The sequence below is a fragment of the Hyla sarda genome, chromosome 2 (genome assembly GCF_029499605.1).
Source record: "Hyla sarda isolate aHylSar1 chromosome 2, aHylSar1.hap1, whole genome shotgun sequence".
In the NCBI taxonomy this organism is placed as follows: Eukaryota; Metazoa; Chordata; class Amphibia; order Anura; family Hylidae; genus Hyla; species Hyla sarda.
Genome location: NC_079190.1, coordinates 161,610,209 through 161,634,566, shown reverse-complemented (window position 1 = coordinate 161,634,566; position 24,358 = coordinate 161,610,209). Strand labels below are relative to the sequence as shown.

The 24,358-nt window shown below is 42.9% G+C and overlaps 1 protein-coding gene across 8 annotated transcripts in view; it reads right to left on the bottom strand.

Moving 5' to 3' along the window:
* The window catches only part of NALCN (sodium leak channel, non-selective), a 657,013-nt gene that overhangs the window by 619,132 nt on the left and 13,523 nt on the right, over positions 1 to 24,358 (bottom strand). For 2 of the 8 annotated variants that reach the window (XM_056555669.1, XM_056555674.1), the window contains one exon: positions 3,218 to 3,327. The exons of the other annotated variants lie outside the window; for them this stretch is intronic. The gene's annotated coding sequence lies outside the window, so the exon portion shown is untranslated. Of the gene's footprint in view, positions 1 to 3,217; positions 3,328 to 24,358 lie in introns of those variants that run through there. 8 annotated transcript variants of the gene reach the window in all.

Genomic DNA, 24,358 nt, shown 5'->3' with positions numbered 1-24,358 from the left:
ATTGCCGCTACAAGCAGCACTCAAGGTGGGAAGCAGCAGGGCGCGCACCATAGGGTCGGGTCATTGGCGGATCCGCAGCATAAAATTTGCTGCGGACCCATTTTGTGAATGTGCAGCAGATGAGTGATGATGTTTTTTGTGTACAGAAAACTCTACAAAACCCTACTGCACCTCCAAAATGCATTTGTTACCATGAATTCTGCTGGGGCAAGCCCTCTTCAAAAACGCAGGAAATAACCACATATCAGGTTTACAACTTTAATAAACCGCTTACAGATTACATGGTTTATTTAGCAGGGAGATAAGCTTTCCTTCTTACACACCACAGCAGCATTTTTGTAGCCAGAGAAGGTGTTAATTCTGACACCAAGACTCACACCCCTTTAAGCTTCAAGTGTAAACTACAAAATAGACATTTGTTTGATTAAATTGAAAGGGAGAAAGCACACACTTCTATATATTTGAATCATGATTTAACCCCTTAAGGACACAGCCCATTTTGACCTTCATGACCAGAGCATTTTTTGCAAATCTTACCACTGTCACTTTATGACTTAAAAGGAGTATTCCAGGAAAAATAAATGTTTTATATATCAACTGGCTCCAGAAAGTTAAACAGATTTGTAAATTACTTCTATTAAAAAATCTTAATCCTTTCAATAATTATCAGCTGTTGAAGTTGAGTTGTTTTCTGTCTGGCAACAGTGCTCTCTGCTGACATCTCTGCTTGTCTCGGGAACTGCACAGAGCAGAATAGGTTTGCTATGGGAATTTACTTCTACTCTGGACAGCTCCCGAGACACGTGTCATCAGAGAGCACTTAGACAGAAAAGAACAACTCAACTTCATCAGCTCATAAGTACTGAAAGGATTAAGATTTTTTAATAGAAGTAATTTACAAATATGTTTAACTTTCTGGAGCCAGTTAATATATAACTGTACTTATGAGCTGATGAAGTTGAGTTGTTCTTTTCTGTCTAAGTGCTCTCTGATGACACGTGTCTCGGGAGCTGTCCAGAGTAGAAGCAAATTCCCATAGCAAACCTATTCTGCTCTGTGCAGTTCCCGAGACAAGCAGAGATGTCAGCAGAGAGCACTGTTGCCAGACAGAAAACAACAACTCAACTTCAACAGCTGATAATTATTGAAAGGATTAAGATTTTGTAATAGAAGTAATTTAAAAATCTGTTTAACTTTCTGGAGCCAGTTGAATATATATATATATATATATATATATATATATAAAGTTTTTTCCTGGATAACCCCTTTAATAACTCTGGGATGTTTTTGCTTATGAATTTGATTCAGAGATTGTTTTTTCATAACATATTCTACTTTAAAGGTTTAAAGGGGTATTCCAGGAATTTTTTTTATTTGACTATGCTACGGGGGCTGTAAAGTTAGTGTAGTTCATAATATAGTGTCTTTACCTGTGTGTGACGGTTTTCTCACAATTCTTCTGGGATTTTCACCCTAATATTTATTTTTACCAGCATGCAAAATGACTCCTGTCTCGGATTTTTCCCAGCTTGCAATGCGGTCGAGACCTGACTCACTAGTCAGCTGATGACAAGGAGCCTGTCTGCTTCAATGGGTTGGGAGAGCAATCTGCAAGTATTGCAACAGCTGGAGGCACCTTGATTGAAAACCACAGGTCTGCAGCTCATTTATGTTTCAATGGGTGGGGTGGCTGATGTGTGGGAAGGAGGAAGATGGAATCATGGGATTTGTAGGCAAACAAGAAAACTGAAAACAGGAAATACAAGTTCACAAAAAGCTAGCCACAGTGTTATGGTAATCTCACAGCATAGCCATTTAGCCCAAGACAAGTGCAGATCCTTCCTTAGCATGTCCATAACTGTCTGCCAGGTATGTACTAAAATCACCTTATGCTGGATTACCCCTTTAACAGTGGTAAGTGGCATCATTCCTTGGTGAAAAATTCTAAAATGTCATGAAAAAATTTAAAAATGTTGCATTTTTCTAACTAGTCAAACTCTCTGCTTGAAAAGGAAAATGGACATAACCAAATAAATTCTATATTGATTCGCATACACAATGGGGGGTATTTATCAATTTTGCCTGTTTCTTTTTACCCTTCTTTTTTTCACTTTGGTTTTTGTGGACATGCATCATTTGTATCAAATGTATCATTTGGTGCAAGTTGTTAGTAATTTTGGTGCAAATGTTGAAATCAGCTGTTCACAGCGCCTTTTACACAGAACTTACCGCCACAGAGGACAGTGTATTTTACCCTGTAGAGCAGCCATTTCGGAGTCCCTCCTGCAGTATATCAGCAAGCAACGTGAGTTACCGTATTTATCGGCATATAACATGCACTTTTTAGGCTAAAATTTAAAAAATAGTCTACCTGCGTGTTATACGCCGATAAGCCGCTGCAGTTCAATGATTTAAAGCGGGCGCTTTAAATCAATGAACTGCAGCGGCTTTGCAGGTGCAGAGACCGCCAGCGCTGCCGGCTTCTCTGCCCTGGCCGGCCCTTCTCTCCCCCTGGCTATCGGCGCCGACAGCCAGGGGGAGAGAAGGGGCAGCGGCACCCATTGCCGGCGCCGCTGCCCTGTTGCCTCCCCCCATCCCCGGTTGCATAATTACCTGTTGTCGGGGTCGGGTCCGCGCTGCTTCAGGCCTCCGGTGTGCGTCCCATGCGTCGTTGCTATGCACTGCACGGCGCGGCGCAATGACAAGTGACCGGGGATGGGGGGAGGCAGCGGCGCCGGCAATGGGTGCCGCTGCCCCTTCTCTCCCCCTGGCTGTCGGCGCCGCTGCCCCATTGCCGGCACCGCTTCTCTCCCCCTGGCTATCGGCGCCGGTAATGGGGCGCCGGCACCGATAGTCAGGGGGAGAGAACGGGCAGCGGCGCCGATAGCCAGCAGGAGAGAAGCGGCGGCAGCAGGGCTCTAGACCCCAGGAAAGGCAGGGGCAGAGAAGCGGGCAGCGACGGCCTCTCTCCCGCTGCCTTTCCTGAGGGTGTATCGGGGTATACACACACGCGCACCCTCATTTTCCCATGGATATTTGGGTAAAAAACTTTTTTTTACCAAAATATCCTTGGTAAAATGAGGGTGCGTGTTATAGGCCCGTGCGTGGTATACCCCGATAAATATGGTATTTTTTTTGTGGGGTTTATAACCACCATGTGAAATGGATTTTATTTTTAACTTGTGTTTTGTTTTTTTTTGGTTACTTTAGTGCTTACCTTTCCTGAACCTGTGTGGTCATGTCCAATGCTGGCTCAACGGAGGGTGAAGGTCCCTCAGAGACAACTATGTCGCAGCATAGTAGTGCGCAGCCCTGGAGTTGTTGATGCTTTCACAAAAAAAAATAAAAAAAATGTTTAATGTATTTTGACACCTTTACATTTTCTGACATTGCTATGTGTGTTTTCCATGTACAAAATTTCTTGGCGGTGAATTGCGCCAAAAAAAAAAAAAAAAAAAACTAAAAAAGGTGCTAAATTACGCCAAAGATCAATTGCCGCAAGTGATGAATTACTGACCAAAGTTAAATCACACACACAGGACCGTGTGATTTTGAGAAAGTTGTAAAAATGACAGTGGAGAAAATGCACCAAACTTTGGCGCAAAAAGACACTGTGCCAAAGTATTGCGCCAAAGTTACAGGGAAAAAAAACATCTAAATCCTTTGATAAATATCTCCCAATATGTCTACTTTATGTTTGCATCATAATGTTGATATGTTTTTCCTTTTTTAAAGACATTAGAGGGCTTCAAAGTATAGCAGCAATTTTTCAGATTTTCATGAAAACTTCAAAATCTGAATTTTTCAGAGCCAAGTTTAGTTTGAAGTGGATTTGAGGGGTCTTTATGTAAGAATTCGCCGATAAATGACCCCAATATAGAAACTGCACTCCTCAAAGTATTCAAAATGACATTCAGAAAGTTTGTTAACCCTTTGGGTGTTTCACAGGAATAGCAGCAAAGTGGAGGGGGAAAAAAATCAAAATCTGCTTTTTTTTTTCTTTTCACTAACCTGTTCTTGTAGCCCCATTTTTTAAAATTTTTACAAGTGTTAACAGAAGAAAAAGCCCCCCAAAATGTGTAACCCAATTTCTCTCGAGCATGGAAACACCTCATATGTGAATGGAAAGTGCTCTGCGGGTGCACTACAGGGCTCAGAAAGCAGGGGGGCCATGTTGTTTTTAAAAAGTCCCCATAGTACCAGAACAGCTATAAAAAAAAAAAAAAAAAAAAAAAAAAAAAAAAAAAAAAAACACATGTGGCACCATTTTGGAAACTAAACCCCTCAAGGAACGTAACAAGAGCTTTAGTGAGTCTCTATACCCCACAGATGTTTGGAACAGGGGCTCGTAAATATGGAAAATTTGATTTACTTATTTTTTTATTTTATTTTATTTTTACACTAAAATGCTGTTGTAACTCCAAATTTAGCAATTTCAAAGGGGTAAAAAGGAGGGGGGGGGGGGGAACTACCAAACTTTGTAACACAATTTCTTCTAAGTGAGGAAATACCCCATATGTGGTCATAAGCAGCTTTTTGGCCACATGGTAGGACTGAGAAGGGAAGTAGGATCCTGTGGATTTTAGGACATATAGTAATTTTACCTTAAATTATTTTTAGGCCCCACTGCATGCCAGCAAAGGATTTGAACTTGCAAATGATGTAATACAACCATAACAAATTTTGGTTGAATTTGTCATAAAAAGAACAAGAATCTTTTGTGAAGCACGTCTGTATTCATAGCGCTGTTGATCTTATTTTAGAAATACCGTGAAATACTTTTAGTCTTAAACTAAAAAAATGGGGAACAAAAGTGTCAGTTAAAATTAATGGCACTAACTTTGTATTCGTGTAAATACGACAATGTCATGCTAATTACACAGCTGACCAAAAACTGTGTCAAGCCATATAAAAACCCAACTGTGCTGAAGTGAAGGGCAATATATTTTGGACACTGAGGAAAAAAATTTGAACTGGTTTCCTTAATGAAAGAACTGCAACAGGGCTACATATTTTAAAAGGGACAAATGTGCCAGTTGACATCGGCACACTATAACAGAGTCCTGCCCGGCATGGTAGGAACCAAAATGTGCGCAAAACAACCAATCACCTGCAGATATGGCAATGTCAAACACCACACGTGGACAGAAAGGGATACTATTAGGTATTATCAAGTATGGCAAAAATGCCTAAAAACTGAACAAAACCATGAACAAGCCCATACTGTATTGATCATGTTTCAGGTATCCTCCAAACATAAAGAACTATGCCCATATCACCAATTCTAACAATGAAGATAACAGCTTTATACGGCATGACACAGTCATAAAAACTGGTCAAAAAACATTTATGAATCAAATTTTTTTGAGGTAAAATTTGGCAAAATGCCAGTTTAGCGCTTTTGTTTGGCCCCATTTCTACAGTTATACCACGTAAAGTATTCATCTAGGGGTATAGTGAGAATCTCTGTATATGCTTTTTTACACATATTACAATTTAGTGTGATCAATTGTAAAGGAATATCCCTCTAAAGGATTAATCTAGGGGTATAGCGAGAATTTCTAAGTTGCGTTAGAAGGATAGCAACAAACACTGGTAGACGGCCTGCATTTAAACATGTAGAGACAGGGACACTGTAGGTAAAGTCCAAGTCCTGACTGTGCTTTGGTTTATTTAAAATGTCAACAGAAAAATAACGGCCTTCATGTCAGGACAAATGTACAAAATAAAAACCTGCACGGCTGAGCTCTACCTAAACAAGGAACGATCTCACCATACTAGAGACACACTAAGTGCCCCTGTGCATGAAACAAACAGAAGTAACATGGGTTACTCACAGCATGGTTTTTAGCATTCCACCAGCAGCCGCACACAGGCCTACAGACCCAGGCTTTATAGAGCCTGAACCTAGCCTCACCTGGTAAGTGGGAGTGACCTCCCACCCATCTCTTGGCCTCTCCAGGAAAACCGACCCCGACTAAGCGGGTTGCAACCGCTTATACTACAACTAGGATGTGTCAGTAACATTGACACACAAAACGTTCAGTTTTTCTTCACCGAACCTAGGCCTTTCGGTGACACATATATGTCCACAAACTGCCTAAAGCCACATAGGAGAGCATCGTAGGGGAAATATACATATATGTTTTACACATAACACAACTTAGTGTGACCAATTGGAAAGGAATATCCCTCTACGTATTCATCTAGTAAGAATTTTTAATGTGTACATTGTTTTACACATGAATTTAGTGTGACCATTTGGAAGGAAACATCCATATGTGTATTCATCTAGGGGTATAGGGAAATTTTTAAAGTTAGTTTGGGGGGGGGGGGGTTAATAAAATGTTCAGTGGGGTGTACAAGTTAAAACAAAAAAAAAATGAATTTAAAATGGCCAATGGGATATAAAAGACTAAAAAGAAGGGAACAATTAAAATTCTAAGGATGTATGTTAAGTTTGGAAGCATTCTTTCATGCAAAGGCCAGGTTTGGAGGGGCAAGCGTTGCACTGATCTGTAACATCTTTTCTTATCCCTCTATGGGCACACACCTAACACCACTTGAGGCCCAAGCTCAGAAGCATCAGTAAGCCAAGTAGTTCCTGAAAGACAGTCAGGAAAAGGCATCAGCAGTACACAAGAGGAATTCATGAGCCATAAGATTGAAAGATCAATGTTGAAATCTCAACTAAGCATGTTTGTAAGCTAGTACTAAACATCCAAAAATGTAAGGCCCAAGCCCTGAAGCATCAGTAAGCCAAGTAGTTTCTGAAAGACACAGGAGCAGTCAGGAGCAGGTATCAGCAGTACCCCAGAGGGTTTCATAACCCCTTACATTGAAAGAGCAATGTAAGGGGATAGCTGTCACGCCCCCTCCCGTCGGCTTGCATTGAGGGGCGGAGCGCGACGTCACACTGGGGCGGAGGCGTGACGTCAAACGCCTCTGGCCGTGTGGTTGCGAACACGCTCCGGGGACTGATTACAAACGGGGTGACACGTGCAAGATCCCGAGGGTCCCAAGCGGCGGGACTCCCGCGAACAGGCATCTTATCCCCTATCCTTTGGATAGGGGATAAGATGTCTAAGCACCTGAGTACCCCTTTAAGTATGTATTTAGCCTGTGCTAAACATCCAAAAATGTAAGGCCCAAGCCCAGAAGCATCAATAAGCCAAGTAGTTCCTGAAACACACAGTCAGGAGCAGGCATCCGCAGTACCAAGAGGGTTTCATAACCCCTTACATTGAAAGATCAATGTTGAAATTTCTATTAGGCATGTATTTAGCTAGTGCTAAACATCCAAAAATGTAAGGCCCAAGCCCAGAGGCATCAATAAGCCAAGTAAGGAACAACTTAAAGCCTACTGGAACTGAGGAACTTCAAAATGGTAAATCTACCACCTGGGATAGTCAGTCAATTCCAACAGCCGGTGGTCAGTATCCACAGTTCCCCGTTTCTGCTAGTCCTTGGAAATATTCCTTTTATTACTGGCCTGGTATCAACATGGCAATAATGCTGGGAGAGTAATTCAAGGATAGCCACATGTTTCCTACAATACACAGTCAATATATGGAGACCATATAGTGTCTGAATGGCACAGCCTGGAGTTGGCAGCAGATAAGGAGACAATAGGGCCACACAATCTCTCAGAATAAAAGATGAATTTTGAAATTTCCATTGAAGATGTATGGTACCTAGTGCTATCATAAACATATACAGGAAATGTCCTAGGCCCAGCAGAATCACTAAATAATGTAGTTGCTGAATGACACAGAAAGGAGCAGTCCGCAGCAGGAGTGCACAATAGGGTTTCATAACCCCTAAGATTGAATGATCAATGTTGAAATCTCAATTCAGCATGTATGTAAGCTAGTGCTAACATCCAAAAATATAAGGCCCAAGCCCAGCAGCATCACTAAGCCAAGTAGTTCCTGAAACACACAGCCTGGAACAGGCACCAGCATGAGTTTACAAGAGGGCTTCACAACCCCTAACATTATGTTAATGTGGAAATTTGTATACAAGATGTATGTTAGCTAGTGCTAACCTCACAAAATATTAGGCACAGGCTCAGCAGCATCACTAAACCATATAGTTGCTGAAACACACAGCCTGGAGCAGGCAGCAGGATGCTTACATAAGAGGGCTCCACAACCACTAGCATTAAAAGATCAATGTTGAAATATCGATTGAGCATGTACGTTTGCTAGTGCTACCATAAAAAAATTGTAATATCCAACACAGACCCAGCAGCATCAGAAAACAATAGATCGGCAGAATGACACAACCTGGAGGTGGGAAAAGCATAAGGAGCCCATGTAGTATCTAAATGGTACAGCCTGGAGTTGGCTGAAGCATGAGGAGACCACATAGTGGCTGAATGAAACAGCCTGGAGGTGGCAGCAGCAGCATCAGGAGTCCTGAAAGTGACCCGGTGACAGAGTGGTGCTGTGGGTGGCAATACCAGTACCCGGTGATGAAGGTTGCTGGAATGTTTGTAACTGGGTAGCAGTGCCTTAAATCTGTTTGGCACTATCCATATTTGTGTAGTGTTGGTGTAGCACCATGATCAATCTACTCTGATGCATCTGGCACTGGTGGGTGGAAATCCTGGCTGATCCATGCCTGTTTCATCTTCACAAAATGTCAGTCTCTCCACATTTTTCGTGGATAGACGAGTTCTCCTTGGGGTGACTATGGCCCCTGTCGCATTAAACACCCGCTCTGCTACCACACTACTGGCCGGGCAGGACAGCTTTTCCAGGGCAAACTCTGCTAGTTGCGGCCACAAATCAAGTTTGGCTGCCCAGAAGTCCAGCGGATCTTCAAGGTGTGTTGGCATGGGCATGTCAAAGTATGCCACCACCTGCTGGTTCAGGTCCCGCTCCATGTCTACCTACTGCTGATGAGTTGCTTCACTATGTGGGTGAAGAAAGCTACTCATCAGCGACTGTAGACACAGGCTGCTGCTGATGGAGCTGGTACTGCTCCTGCCACTCTACCCCTCCCCAGCAGCCATGGCAGTGGAAGGTCAGCGCAGAGGGCCCCCCCGAGTAAGACCTGCTAGTGGATGGACGATTGCGCTGATAGGCATCAGCCAACTGACTACGTAGGATCTCTCTGTAGTAGGTCAGTTTGTCATCCCTCTCAGTGGGTGTAAAAAAAAAAAAAGGCACCCATTTTGTGCCAGTAGCGAGGGTCCAATAAGGTGGAGACCCAGAAGTCATCCCACTGCCAAATGGTGACAATTTGGCTGTCACTACGCAAGCAAGTGAGCATGCAACGTGCCATTTGTGCAAGTGACTCGAAGGGACTCCCTGCCTCCATCTCCACTGTATACTGCCACAGTGTGTCTGGCTCCTCTGTCTCGCCTTCCTTATAACCCGCTAGCTCTTCTAGTTCATTATGCTCCTCCTCTCCTGTGAGATGACTAGAAACACCGCCCTTCTCATCAAACTTAAACTATGCTCCACTGTGCCCCTCATCATCCTCCTCCTCCAGTTCAGCCCCCACAGGGATCATGTGGCCATGAGATGTAGGCACAACGTCTCCATTGCCCTGACCTGCCATAGTTTCCAACACTTGTATGAAATGAAGCAGTGGAATTACGTCGTAATCCTGGCAATTTACGTATAATATGGCTTCCTCAAAGGGCCTGAGCAAACGGCAGGTGTCACGTATGAGCTGCCACTGGTTCACATTGAAGTTACACACGAGATTACACCTATCCGCTTGGATCATCAAGAAATCGGTGATGGCTTCTCTCTGTACGTACAGTAGGTCCAACATATGCAGGGTGGAATTCCAACGTGTAGCTACGTCAGAAATCAGACTGTGTTGAAGGATACCATTCTGACGTTGCAGCTCAAGGAGGGTGTGCTTTGCGGTGTACTTGTGGCTGAAGTGCATGCAAAGTTTCCTTCCCATTGTTAGGATGTCTTGCAAATGGGGGGGGGGGGGGACACACACTTCAGGAACTGATTGTCAAGCAGTGATTGTCAAACACGTGTGCCATGCAAGGCGCATGGATCACCCTTCATTGTCGCAGCGCGGCCACGATGTTCTTCCCGTTGTCTGTCACCATGGTTCCCATTTCCAGTTTTCGTGGAGTAAGCCATGCTCCGATTTAACGAATTACTTTTAACAGTTCATCTCCTGTGTGACTCTTTTCACCAAGGCAAACCATGTGAAGAACAGCCTGACACCGCCAGGCCCTGCACACATGGTGTGCTGAAGGGCCACTAAGACTTAACCAGGCAGTGGAGGCTGAGGACATGGTGGAGGTTGAGAAGGCGGAGTCGCACACTGTCACAGGACCAATGGGCTGACAGTGTGGAGGAGGAAGCGGCGTGACCTGTCCAAGTTGGGGTTGTGGCTGTGCAGGAACCACATTCACCCAGTGAGCCATAAAGGACATGTATTGTCCCTGACCGTAGTTACAGCTCCAGACGTCGGCGCTGCCGTGCACTTTGGTACACAATGACAGGCTCAAGCACTGGCCCACCTTCTCTTCCACAAAATTGTGCAGGGCTGGTACTGCCTTCTTCGCAAAGAAATAACGGCTTGATACTCTCCACCTCGGCTCGGCACAATCCATCAGTTCTCTGAAAGGTGCAGAGTCCACCACTTGAAAAGGGAGGGACTGCTGCACCAGGAACTTAGACAGGAGCACATTCAACTTCTGTGTCGTTGGATGAGTGGGAACATACTATTGTCTCTTGAACATGGCTTCGCGGATGGATTGTCGGCGGAATGGCTGACTAAAAGTGGGAAAAGCAGGAGCATCTGGAGCGACAGAAGGAGGGTATGACACAATCTCCCTTCGGCTGAGCTGGTGGAGCCTTGGCTGGGTGCCGAAGGGAGCGGCTGGCCACTGGGTGATGCAGCAAGCTGGACCACTACATTGGAGCCACGGTTCTCCCAAGCCACTTTATGGTGGCGAAGCATGTGTTGACGCAGGGCCAACTTTGGGACCCTGGCCACGCTTCACCTTCTGCCGCCATATCTTGCATGTGGCTATGTGAACCTCCTCCGGATGCTTGATGAAAAACTGCCACACCGCCGAGTAGCTGATTTTCCCACCAACAGTCCGCACTAATTGACTGCTACTGCCGCCGTCTCCAGGAACCCCTGTTCCACTACCTCCCGGAAAGGTATGCTGCCGGGAAGCAGGTGGTCTCCCCTGGACACGTTTGGCTCCAGAATTTCCACTTCTGCCACCATGCTGACTGCCAACCATGCTACCGGCTTGCTGGCTCAGCTGCTGCCTCACGGGCAACCTGCAACTCACTTCTCCTGACGATGATGAAGCCCCTTCTGCACCCGGCTCCCAATTGCGATCGGCTTCATCATCATCGAGTTGTGTCTGCACGTCACTGATGTTCTCCTCAGGTTCCTCAACAGTGTCTGCTTCAGGACCCTGAACCCTGGCAACACCGCCTCCCATGTCACTCTCCTCATCAATACTTGCCCGCCTAGCAGAGGAAGCGGCGCATGTCTCCTCCCCTTCTTGGCTGGGCAGTAGCTGCTGACTGTCCTCTATTAGATCGTCCTCAGTGAATAGTGGAGCTGCACCCACAGCATAAGATTCTTCTGTAGGAGAGGGAACAGCATAGGACAGAGACAATGGGAGAACAGGGACTGCTCCCGGGCCATGCCAACTGAGGGTTGTGTCTGAGGAACCCAACGACTGTTGACTGGTGGTGTCAGATGTCACTTGTGATGAAGTGGATGACCGTGTAAACCAATCGACGATGGCAGATAGGTTACTGGTCGAGACACGACCGCTAGCTGATAACGGGAGCTCAGGCCTCCTGCTGCAACCTCTGCCTGAAGGATTTAGGCCTCTGCCACTCCTCTGTGCACATCCTGGCACTTCTCTGCCTAACATACTTAGTGCTTATATGAGGGGAGTACAATACACTTCACTACTCTTCAAACAGTATTTGTCTAGAACAGCAGCAGGTGATTACTGTTGCTTGGGCTTTCACAGTATGTAGGCCCTTGACAGATTAAACAGATCCAAAATGGTACATTACTTAGATGTTTGTATGTTTGTAAAACACCAGCCGGTGAGTACTGTTGCTTGGACTTTCACAGAATGTAGGCCCTTGACAGATTAACAGGTACAAAATAGTAGACTGCTTTGATGTAGGTATTTTTACGTATTTTTGCACAGCAGAAAAATCATTCCTGCCTCCTGTGATAAGGTTCATGAAGGCAGCTTGTTGATATGTATGAGGCAACGAAAAGCCATCTGCCCCTCTCTGATAACATGCTAAATAAAGTGACAGGGAGGTTAATGGCTGACATAATCCTTCTCAGTGAGAGCAAGCACTGAACTCTCCGTCTCAAATGCTGATGTGACTAGCAGTTGGCAGTGGAACGCTGCGGCATGATCAATTCAGCGTGTCTGTGTAACACACAGAGACACGCAGTCCCGCCTTTCTCTTTGCAGTGAATGGCATGAAATGAGCAGTCGCGAAATGGCAGCCGATTATATAGGGCTGTGACATCACAGGGGTCAATGAATGCTGATAGGCTGCATCTCGCATGTGATTCAGGGTCATCACGCCTACCTCCCTTCCCAGCATCCCCTGCCCCATGTACTGACAAGTGGATCCGCCATTTTAGGTGTCCTGGAGCCTGGAATGCTGTTAAATGGAGTTTAATGAAGTGATTTGTGCGATAGAATCGCGGCGACATTCGCATTCGTTGCGAATCGAATAAATCCTGAAATTCATAACGAATTCGGGTTCGTCTGCTCCGATTCGCTCATCTCTAACTAACAATTAAAGTGAGAAGGGTTAAAACGATTACTACACGGATCTGATGACTGACAGCACATGACTGACAAACAACTAACAAAAACATTTTTAGGGGGGGGTTTCTTTCAAGTGATTTTTTTTTACACAGTAAGTGATTTTTTTTGCTGAGGAAGCACACTTGGGGGGAAGGGGATAAGAGAGAACAGATGAGATTCAGCACACAGGAGGCAGCAGATCTCTCAGGAGGTTATGGGGGAGCTTTATCAAAACCTGTGCAAAGGAAAAGTTGTCCAGTTTCCCATAGCAACCAATCAGATCCCCTCTTTCATTTTGCAGAGGCCTTGTTAAAAATGAAATAAGCGATCTGATTGGTTGCCATGGGCAAGTGGAAACTTTTCCTTTGCACAGGTTTTGATAAATCTCCCCCAATATGTTTTACTTGGGGGGACACACTGGGGAGTACTTATTTGAGATCGCTGGGAATGGAGCCTGAGATCAGGTAGTAGGCTCACAGTGATCAGCGATCTGCCACAGGAGGCAGCAGATCACACAGGGGGCTATATTTTTTTACTGGGGGGGGGGGGGATATGTATGAATTTTGGGGCACACTTGGGGGGCACACTGGTGGGGACTTATGCGAGATCGCTGACAGCGATCTGACAGGAACAGGAGCCAGAGATCACTGGAGGTTCGGGGAGCAGAGATACAGCGGCAGCAGCTGGCTTTCAGCGATCTGCCACAGGAGGCAGCAGGACAGGGGGCTATATTTTTTACTTGGGGGGGGGGGCACTGGTGGAGACTTATCTGAGATCGCTGACAGTGATCTCACTGGCAGGAACGGGAGCCAGCCGCAGCAGGATGGATGCAGGTGGATGGATGCAGGAGCTGCCGGCACACGATCTGAACGGTGATCGGGGGTTAATCCGGGGTTAAATCACTTTCTTTTAGAATTTTTGCTGGTTCTGCAGTTAGACTACTGAATCTGAGAAGATCAGGCAGAGAAATTAGCTTCTCAGATTCGGTAAACACAGTGAACCCCGCAAGTTGCTTGTCATTGGTCAGTCACTTACTGACTGGCCAATGACAATGATCAGCAGCAGGGGACCATTGTGATTGGTCCCCAGCCACAAAGTAACATCGGTCAGCTGTTCAGAGCTGCTGCAATAACGTTTCTATCACCATGCCACAGGACACGGTGATAGAAAAATTTATTGGACGTGTATGAACGTCCATTTGCGTTAAGTGACAGGAAAAATGGATGTTCATACACGTCCATTTGCGGGAAGGGGTTAAATAAATGCTTTAGTCCAAGTTCCATTCCTACTGTAAACATGCTTTACTTGGGGTTTAGACAATACTAAAGCTTATGCAACAATTTTTTAACCCCTCAAGTACACAGCGGGTTTTGGCCTTGAGGACAAAGCCAATTTTAATTTTTGGAGAGAAATACTGGTATTAGACAATAGCGGCTCACTCACACTGTTTCTGAGTGCTAGCTCCTAGTACCACCTAACAATACTGATATGGAAATATATATTCCATATTAGCTGCCCACTGAACTGGATCTGAACAACAGGGCTTTAACCTCTTAAGGACCCATGACGTATGCATACGTCATGGGTCCCGGTCCTGCGATATAACGCGGGGTCACACGGTGACCCCGCATCATATCGCGGCGGGCCCGGCGTCATAGTGAAGCCGGGACCCGCCTCTAATAGCACGCGGCACTGATCGCTGTGCCGCGCGCTATTAACCCTTTAGCCGCGCGCTCAAAGCTGAGCCGCGCGGCTAAAAACGAAAGTAAAAGTGCCCGGCTAGCTCACGGAGCTGTTCGGGATCGCCGCGGTATATTCGCGGCATCCCGAACAGCTGTAGCACAGGAGGAAGGTCTCTTACCTTCTCCTGTGCTGTCCGATCGCCGAATGAATGCTTCAAGCCTGAGATCCAAAAATTCCAAAGTCCAAAATAGCGCATTTTTGATCACTTTTTATACCACAAAAAAGTGAATAAAAAGTGATCAAAAAGTCTGATCAGAACAAAAATGGTACCGCTAAAAACTTCAGATGACGGCACAAAAAATGAGTCCTCAAAGCGCCCTGAACACAGAAAAATAAAAAAGTTATAGGGTCAAAAGATGACCATTTTAAACGTATAAATTTTCCTGCATGTATTCATGATTTTTTTCGGAAGTGATACAAATTCAAACCTATACAAGTAGGGTATCATTTTAACCGTATGGACCTACAGAATAAAGATAAGGTGTCATTTTTGACAAAAAATGTGCTGCGTAAAAATAGAAGCCCCCAAAACTTACAAAATAGTGTTTTTTCATCAATTTTGTCGCACATTGATTTTTTTTTCCCGTTTCACCGTAGATTTTTGGGTAAAATGACTAATGTCATTACAAAGTAGAATTAGTGACGCAAAAATTAAGCCATTATATATAATTTTAGGTGAAAATTTTTAAGAGTTATGATTTTTTAAAGTTAAGGAGGAAAAATTGAAAATGAAAAAACGGAAAAAGCCCGGGTCCTTAAGGGGTTAAACAACCACTTTCGTTTTATTTTATTTTGGCACGTATTCATTATTTTAATTATATTTATTTACCTTTCTATATATATATATATATATATATATATATATCTATCCTATCTCGCATTGTACTAGTGGACTTTAAACTTTTAAAACTTTTATGAAGCAATAAACAAATATATTTTTATTTGATACTTGTACATGTGGAATACATATATGGGCTACAGATAAGTTACAAACATTTATATATATATATATATATATATATATATATATATATATATATATATATATATATCTCCTCATATTTTCAGCTATTCACATAAATATACATATCACTGCACCCAAATTTTCGTGCACTCAATCACTACAGAGGTTTCCTAATTTCTAGAGTTAAATAGCTAACAAAACATAACAAGCCTTGAGGAGCTAACCTCTCTTTCTATATACAATTTTAATTTTTGCACTTTAGCCCTTTTTACCTCCTCGCCTTCTAAGAGACATAACCCCTTTTATATATTTTTTCATCCACAGAGCCATAGGAGAGCTTGTTTTTTTTCTCTGTGCAACTAATTGTACTTTGTAAAGACACCTATTCTTTTACCATAAAGTGTACGGCAAAAGAAGAACAATATAACTTTAGTGGGAAAATTTTGCATCTTTTGGAGGGGGGGGTTCATCTTAACCTCTTAAGGACGCCGGGCGTACCTGTACGCCCTGCGCCCGGTCCCGGCATTTAAAACTGGGTCACGCCGTGACACCGCGTCATACCGGGTCGGTCCCGGTGGCTTATGATAGCCGGGACCCTGGGCATGGACAAAAATCTTTGTGCCACGCGCTATTAACCCTTCAGACGCTGTGATCAAAGTTGATCGCCGCGTCTAAAAAAAAAGTAACAGCTTCTCAGCAGCTCAGTCGGGCTGATCAGGACTATCGCGATAAAATCGCGATGTTCCGATCAGCTAGGGCGCAAGCGGAGGCCCCCTTACCTTGCTCCGTCGCGTCCAAACGGCGTTTGATTGCTTCACGCCTGAGCTACAGGCTTGAGCAATCGAGCCCCTATTATGCTGATCCATGCAAAGCTATGGCTTTGCAGGGATCAGAGTAAAAGATCAGTGTGTGCAGTGTTATAGCCCCCTATGGGAGCTATAACACTTAAAAATAAAAAATAAAAAGTTAATAAAAGGTCATTTAACCCCTTCCCTAGTAAAAGTTTGAATCCCCCCCCCTTTTTCCAATAAAAAATAAACTGTAAATAAAAATAAGTGGTATTACCACGTGCGTAAATGTCTGAACTATAAAAATATCTCGTTAACCTCTTAACGACCACGGACGTAAATTTACGTCCTGGTTTGGAGGTACTTCGCACACCAGGACGTACATTTACGTCCTGTGTATGACCGTGAGCATCAGAACCGTGCTCGCGTCATACACGGCAGCCGGGGACCCGCCAATAATGGCCGACATCCGCGATCGCGCAGATGTCCGCCATTAACCCCTCAGATGCCGTGATCAATACAGCATGGCGGCCGGAGGTCCTCTCACCTGGCTCCGTACATCTCCCGGGGTCTTCTGCTCTGGTCTGAGATCGAGCAGAAGATCACAGATAATACTGATCGGTGCTATGTCCTAGGCATAGCACTGAACAGTATTAGAAATCAAATGATTGCTATAGATAGTCCCCTATGGGGACATAAAAAGTAAAAAAAATATATAAATAATAATAATTTGTAAAATTTCAAAATAAAAAGTAAAAAAAAAAAAAAAAAAAAGGGGAAAATCCCCTCCCCAATAAAAATTTTTATTGTCAGTTTTTCCCCAATTTACCCCTAAAAAGCGTAATTTTTTTTCTTATAAACATATTTGGTATTGCCGCATGCGCAAGTGTCCGAACTATCAACATATAATGTTAATGATCCTGTACGGTAAATGGCGTAAATGTTAAAAAATAAAATAAAAAGTCCAAAAATGCTGCTTTTTTGTCACATTTTATAAAAAATTTTTTAAAAATTATCTAAACGTTTTATATATGCAAATGTGGTATTGATAAAAAGTACAGATGACGGCACCAAAAATGAGCCCTCATACTGCCCTATATACGGAAAAATTTTAAAGTTATAGGTGGGCAAAATATGGCGATTTTAGCTTACTGATTTTGTACAAAAAGTTTTAGATTTTTTTTTTAAGCGGTACAAAAAATATAAAACTATCTAGCCATTGGTATCATTTTAATCGTATTGACCCACAGAATAAAGAACATGTCATTTTTACCGTAAAGTGTACAGTGTGAAAACAAAACCCTCCAAAATTGTGGTTTTCATTTAAATTTCATCCATTAAAAAAAATTTAAAAAAAATTAAATGTTTTTGGGTTCGCCGTACATTTTATGGTAAAATGAGAGGTTTCATTACAAAGTACAATTGGTCACGCAAAAAACAAGCCCTTATATGGGTCTGTAGATGGAAATATTAAAAAAAGAGTTATGGATTTTAGAAGGCGAGGAGGAAAAAATGCAAAAATAAAATTGGCCTGGTCCTTAAGGTTAAGGTTAAAAATGGGCTTGGTCCTTAAGGGGTTAATTAAACAGCACAATCAATGGCGTACGCGCCAAAAATTTCCAAAGTCCAAAATAGCGTCTTTTTGGTCACTTTTTATATCATGAAAAAAATAAATAAACAGAGAACAAAAAGTCCAATCAATACAAAAATGGTACCAATAAAAACTTCAGAACTCGGCGCAAAATATAGCAGTACGACAAAATCAAAACTATATAAGTAAAAAGAGAAGGTGTCATCTCTACAGAAAAATGCACTGCGTAGAAACGGAAGCCCCCAAAAGTTACAAAATGAAATTTTTTCTTCAATTTTGTCACACAATAAAATTTTTTTCCGTTTCGCCGTGGATTTTTGGGTAAAATGACTATTGTCACTGCACAGTAGAATTGGTAGCACAAAAAGTAAGCCATCATATGGAATTTTATGTGCAAAATTGAAAGCGTTATGATTTTTAGAAGGTGACTCCTAACGCTGAGTCCTTAAGTGGTTAAAGCAGTGCACGTTATGGTAAAAATTACATGTTATCTTCATTCAGTGGGATTCAGCAAGGATACCTATATTTATATAGTTTTCAAATCATTGTACCACTTCTAAAAATGTATTTAACAAAATGAGAATGCTTAAATGGGCACTGTCAGATATCATAAAATGTTCTATGTTGTTAATGATGAAATTTTAAAGCCCTTTTGTAATATAGTTGCGGCCAGATGTTAGCTGTAAATCAATGAGAAATCGCTAAATTCTTTTTCCACTTTGCATTTTTTCAATATTTTTGGCGATTTTTCACTCTTTTAGCTCCTTAGCGGTTTTGCAAAGTCGCAGCATGTTGAGCCTATGGCGTTTTTTCCCCCTGAAATCGTGATGTTTTTCTCCCAAAGTCTATGGGAGTAAAAAAAAGTTGTAACTTTGGCGTTTCTGCAGGCGGTTTTTATTCTTTTTTTGGACTTTAGCAATCCAAAAAAGTGATGTAGATACCATTTTTAATAAAATTTCATAGGGTAACATTAAACAAATATTTAAAAGTTACAGTGGTGATGGAAAAAATTGTATTTAACGAATTTTATCTTTTTTTATAGCGAAATTTCAATTAATTTTTAAAACAGGGATCAATTTATGAAATTATAAAAAAACACAATACATTTTTATTATTGTTGGCTAAATTTTTTGTGCCCTGCCCGCCCACATAAATTGATCCCTGTTTAAAAATTTATTAAAATGTTGTTATAAAAAATATAAATTTATATTTTTTCCATCACTACTGCATCTTTTTTTCCTTCGGTACCCAAATTTTGAAAAAAAAAGGCAAAAAGGGGCCAATAAAAAAAAATTTAAGTAAAAACAATATGCAACTTCCACTCAAAGGCAAAAAACGCAAGAAAACAAAAAATAAATAAATAAATAAATAAATAAAAACGCCTAACACAGGAAAATGCTGTGGCCACAAAAATCCAAGTGGAAGCATAGCCTAACCAGTCCTGCAGCAGCATCAGGCTTGTCTATGAGTCAAGGACAAGAGATGAGAGACAAGGCTGCATGAGCAGGCACACCAATAACCTCCCCCCACCACACACACCCTTCCTGAGAGGATTTCTAACAGTGTGAGCTAATGAAAAGAGGTATTTTTATAATAAATATATGTGATAGAGGCATAAAATATGGTGTGAACCTAGCCTTTATCTGGATTTTTGTACTGATTACTAATAAAATATGATGCGATTGTTATTTAGATCAGCATCTCAAGAGGGATAAAAAGGGTATTCCGCTTACAGATAACTGTATGTAAAAAAAGACTCCCAAGCGATAAAATTACTTAACCCCTTAAAGACCAAGGACGTACCGGTACGTCCTTGGTCCTGCTCTTCTGATATAACGCGGGGTTACACAGTAACCCCGCGTTATATCACGGCGCCGCGCGCTATTAACCCTTTAGCCGCGCGCTCAGAGCTGAGCCGCGTGGCTAAAAGTGAAAGTTCCCGGCTAGCTCAGTCGGGCTGTTCGGGATAGCCGCGGCTAATCGCGGCATCCCGAACAGCTGACAGGACAGCGGGAGGGCCCCTACCTGCCTCCTCGCTGTCCGATCGCCGAATGACTGCTCAGTGCCTGAGATCCAGGCATGAGCAGTCATGCGGCAGAATCGTTGATCACTGGTTTCTTATGAGAAACCAGTGATCAACATAGAAGATCAGTGTGTGCAGTGTTATAGCCCCCTATGGGACCTATAACACTGCAAAAAAAAAGTGGAAATAAAAAGTGAATAAAGATCATTTAACTCCTCCCCTATTAAAAGTTTGAATCACCCCCCTTTTCCAATAATAAAAAAAACACAGTGTAAATAAAAATAAAAATAAACATATATGGTATCACCGCGTGCGGAAATGTCCGAATTATAAAAATATATCATTAATTAAACTGCTCGGTCAATGGCGTGCGCGCAAAAAAATTCCAAAGTCCAAAATAGTGCATTTTTTGGTCACTTTTTATATCATTTAAAAATCAATAAGTCATATCAATGCAAAAATGGTACCGTTAAAAACTTCAGATCACGGCGCAAAAAATGAGCCCTCATACCGCCCCATACACGGAAAAATAAAAAAGTTATAGGGGTCAGAAGATGACAATTTTAAACGTATTAATTTTCCTGCATGTAGTTATGATTTTTTCCAGAAGTCCGACAAAATCAAACCTATATAAGTAGGGTATCATTTTAATCGTATGGACCTACAGAATAAATATCAGGTGTCATTTTTACCAAAAAATGTACTACGTAGAAACGGAAGCCCCCAAAAGTTACAAAACAGTGGGGTTTTTTTCAATTTTGTCGCACAATGATTTTTTTTCCCGCTTCACCGTAGATTTTTGGGCGAAATGACTGATGTCATTACAAAGTAGAATTGGTGGCGCAAAAAATAAGCCATCATATGGATTTTTAGGTGCAAATTTGAAAGAGTTATGATTTTTTTAAGGCAAGGAGCAAAAAACGAAAATGCAAAAACGGAAAAAACCCCGGTCCTTAAGGGGTTAATATTCTGTTCTCTCAGTGTCAAGTGTCAAGCTCATCCCTCTTCCAAGAAAATGCATAATCTTATCTCTAAGTTATAGCCCCGCTTCCTGAGTGATGCCACCACCTTTGACCAGTCCCCTACAGCATACATCTCCCAGACATATTCATACACTATACAGTATATCTTTATTGGGACATTTAGGGAAGCATGAGGTGTGTGTACAGTATGCGGTCTCCTGTAGGACAATGCCACAGGCAGAGTAGCAGACAGCGAATGAATACAGCAGGTGCTGCAACCTCACTGATATGTGATAGTCTGCTGTAAAATTAGATGTTCTGCAACAGCTCTAGGCTGGGAACTGGCAGAAGTGCTGTGTGTGTGTGTGGGGGGGTGATTAAGAGCAGGTGGAAAGCAATGCATTATGGGAGTTGTAGTGCTAACCAACCCCTAAACCAGGAAGTACAGGACAAAGACCCCCTGGTATATAAGGGGCACAGGTGTGAGCTGTAACATATGGGGGAAATGTGCAGATCTGGTATCTAAGAGGCACAGGTGTAAGATATGGCTGCATCTAACATTTAGTTGATTATTTCTTCGATGAATCGGATTTAAAAAAAAATAAATAAATAAAAAAAAAAAAAACTGTATAAGGGCTGGTTAACAGAGGCGGATCCACAGTGTATTTTACGATGCGGATCTGCTTCTACAAGCAGACACACTGCGATGTGCGAGTCGCCATGCACATGCACAGTATACTCGCACACATCGCGGCTGCACTTGGCCTAGCTCAGGGAGCAGGGGGAGTGGCTGCGATGTGTGCGAGTACACCGCACATGTGCGCGGTGACTCACATATCACAGTAGTGTGTCTGCTCGTAGAGGCAGATACTACGAGCAGGCACATCCGAGTCACACTGTAGGGGGTCCATCGTCGGCTGATCCGCAGCGTAAAATATGCCTTGGATCCGCCCGTGTGAACGAGCCCTTAAAGGGTAGCTCCCACCATCCTATTTTTTTTTTTGCTAGCCCGTTCACCCCCCCCCCTGCTACGGCACTAGCCCGTTCCCTCCCCCCCCCCCCCCCCCCCCGCCCCGCATACCCCGTTCCCTCATTACACTTGCAGTTACTGCAGAGTCCGGCAGCGGGCGTGCAGGGACAGCGGCGGCAACGATGCGGCGGCGGCGATGAGGAGTGGCCTCCCAGCCAGTGGCCGGGGAGCCAATGCGCTCGCTCCTGCCTGTCTGATTGGCAGGCAGGGAGCGAGTGCAGCCTAACTGAAAAAGGACTGATGTAAATTAAACCTTTTTAATGAAAAAAAATAATAAAAGTATATTAGAGATATGTGGTAGTACATAAGTACTAGAACATATCAAAAAATAAAGTTGGTGACAGTGCCCATTTAAGGGACCAGAGAATAAAGAACTGGAGGATTGGAGGAAGTGGGGATCGCTCCTAAACAGTTAACAGGGGGGAAAGAGAGTTAACAGGGGGGACAGCACCTAAAGGGTTAATCTATGAGCCAAAGCCTGGCTGCAGAGGAGAAGGATCAGTTTACAAACCTTATAGATGGCCATCCTCCCTGCATCAGGAAGATCTGTCACTGCAGAGGGGATGGAGATCTGAGCTTCTGGCAGGTGCCATGACCGCGCGGCTCCGGTGATGTCAGGACCAAAGAGTTCTTGTGAAGAGCAGCGCAGAGGGTAAGCAGATGGTGCTCACTGATATGAATCAATTAATCAATAACACTGATTAATCGTTGCAGCCCTAGCAGGAGCAGTAACATACAGTGGGGCAAAAAAGCATTTAGTCAGCCACCAATTGTGCAAGCTCCCCCACTTAAAAAGATGAGTGGCCTGTAATTTTATACCATAGGTATATTTCAACTATGAGAGACATAATGAGAAAAAAAATAAATCCATAAAATCACATCTGATTTTTTAAGAATTTATTTACAAATTATGGTGAAAAATAGGTATTTGTTCACCTACAAACAAGCAAGATTTCTGGCTCTCACAGACCTGTAACTTCCTGGTGAGGTGGTACTTAACGCACCAGGATGTACATTTACGTCCTATACATAACCGCGAGCATCGGAGCGATGCTCGGGTCATGTGCGGCAGGTCCCAGACGGTAATGGCCGACATACGCGTTCTCGCGGATGTCCACCATTAACCCCTCAGATGCCGTGATCAATACAGGCAATCAGATCATCCAGAACGACAGACGGAGGTCCTCTCACCTGCCTTCGCTGCCTTCCACGGGTCTTCTGCTCTGGTCTGAGATCGAGTAGACCAGAGAAGAAGATGATCGATAAGGCTGGGTTCACACTACGTTTTCTCCCATACGGGAGCGCATACGGCAGGGGGGAGCTAAAACCTCGCGCTCCCGTATGCCTTCGTATGCGCTCCCGTGTGTCATTCATTTCAATGAGCTGGCCGGAGTGAAACGTTCGGTCCGGTCGGCTCATTTTTGCGCCGTATGCACTTTTACGACCGGACCTCAAACCGTGGTGGACCACAGTTTTAGGTCCGGGGAAAAGCGCATACGGCGCAAAAGTGAGCCGACCGGACCGAACGTTTCACTCCGGCCGGCTCATTGAAATGAATGACACACGGGAGCGCATACGAAGGCATACGGGAGCGCAAGGTTTTAGCTCCCCCCTGCCGTATGCGCTCCCGTATGGGAGAAAACGTAGTGTGAACCCAGCCTAACACTGATCAGTGCCATGCCCTATGCATAGCACTGAACAGTATTAGCAATTGAATGATTGCTATAAATAGTCCCCTATGGGGACTATTAAAGTGTAAAAATAAAAGTAAAAAAAAAATAAATTTGAAAAATCCCCTCCCCATTGTCCCTATTTCCCCCCCAAAAAGTGTAAAAAATAAATAAATAAAAATATATTTGGTATCGCCGCGTGCATAAAATATCTGAACTATTAAAATAAAATGTTAATGATACCGTAAGGTGAACGTAAAAAAAAAAAAAGTCCAAAATTCTGTTTGTTTGTTTTTTTATTATTTTATTCAAAACATTTTTTTTTTTTATAAAAAATTTACTAAGTTTTATATATGCAAATATGGTATCAATAAAAAGTACAGATTACGGCGCAAAAAATTTGCTTTCATACCACCGTTTATACGGAAAAATGAACAAGTTATAGGTCTACAAAATAGAAGGATTTTAAAAAGTTACTAATTTGGTTAAAAAGTTTGCGATTTTTTTAAAGCGCAACAATAATAGAAAAGTATGTAATCATGGGTATTATTTTAATCTTATTGACCCAAAGAATAATGTACAGATGTGAAAACAAAACCTTCCAGAATTGAGGTTTTCTTTTTACATTTTCCCACACAAATAGAATTGTTTTGGTTGCGCCATACATTTTATGGTAAAGTGAGTGATGGCATTACAACAGACAAATAGTTGTGCAAAAAACAAGCCCTCATACTAGTCTGTGGATGAAAATATAAAAGAGTTATGATTTTTTGAAGGCGAGGAGG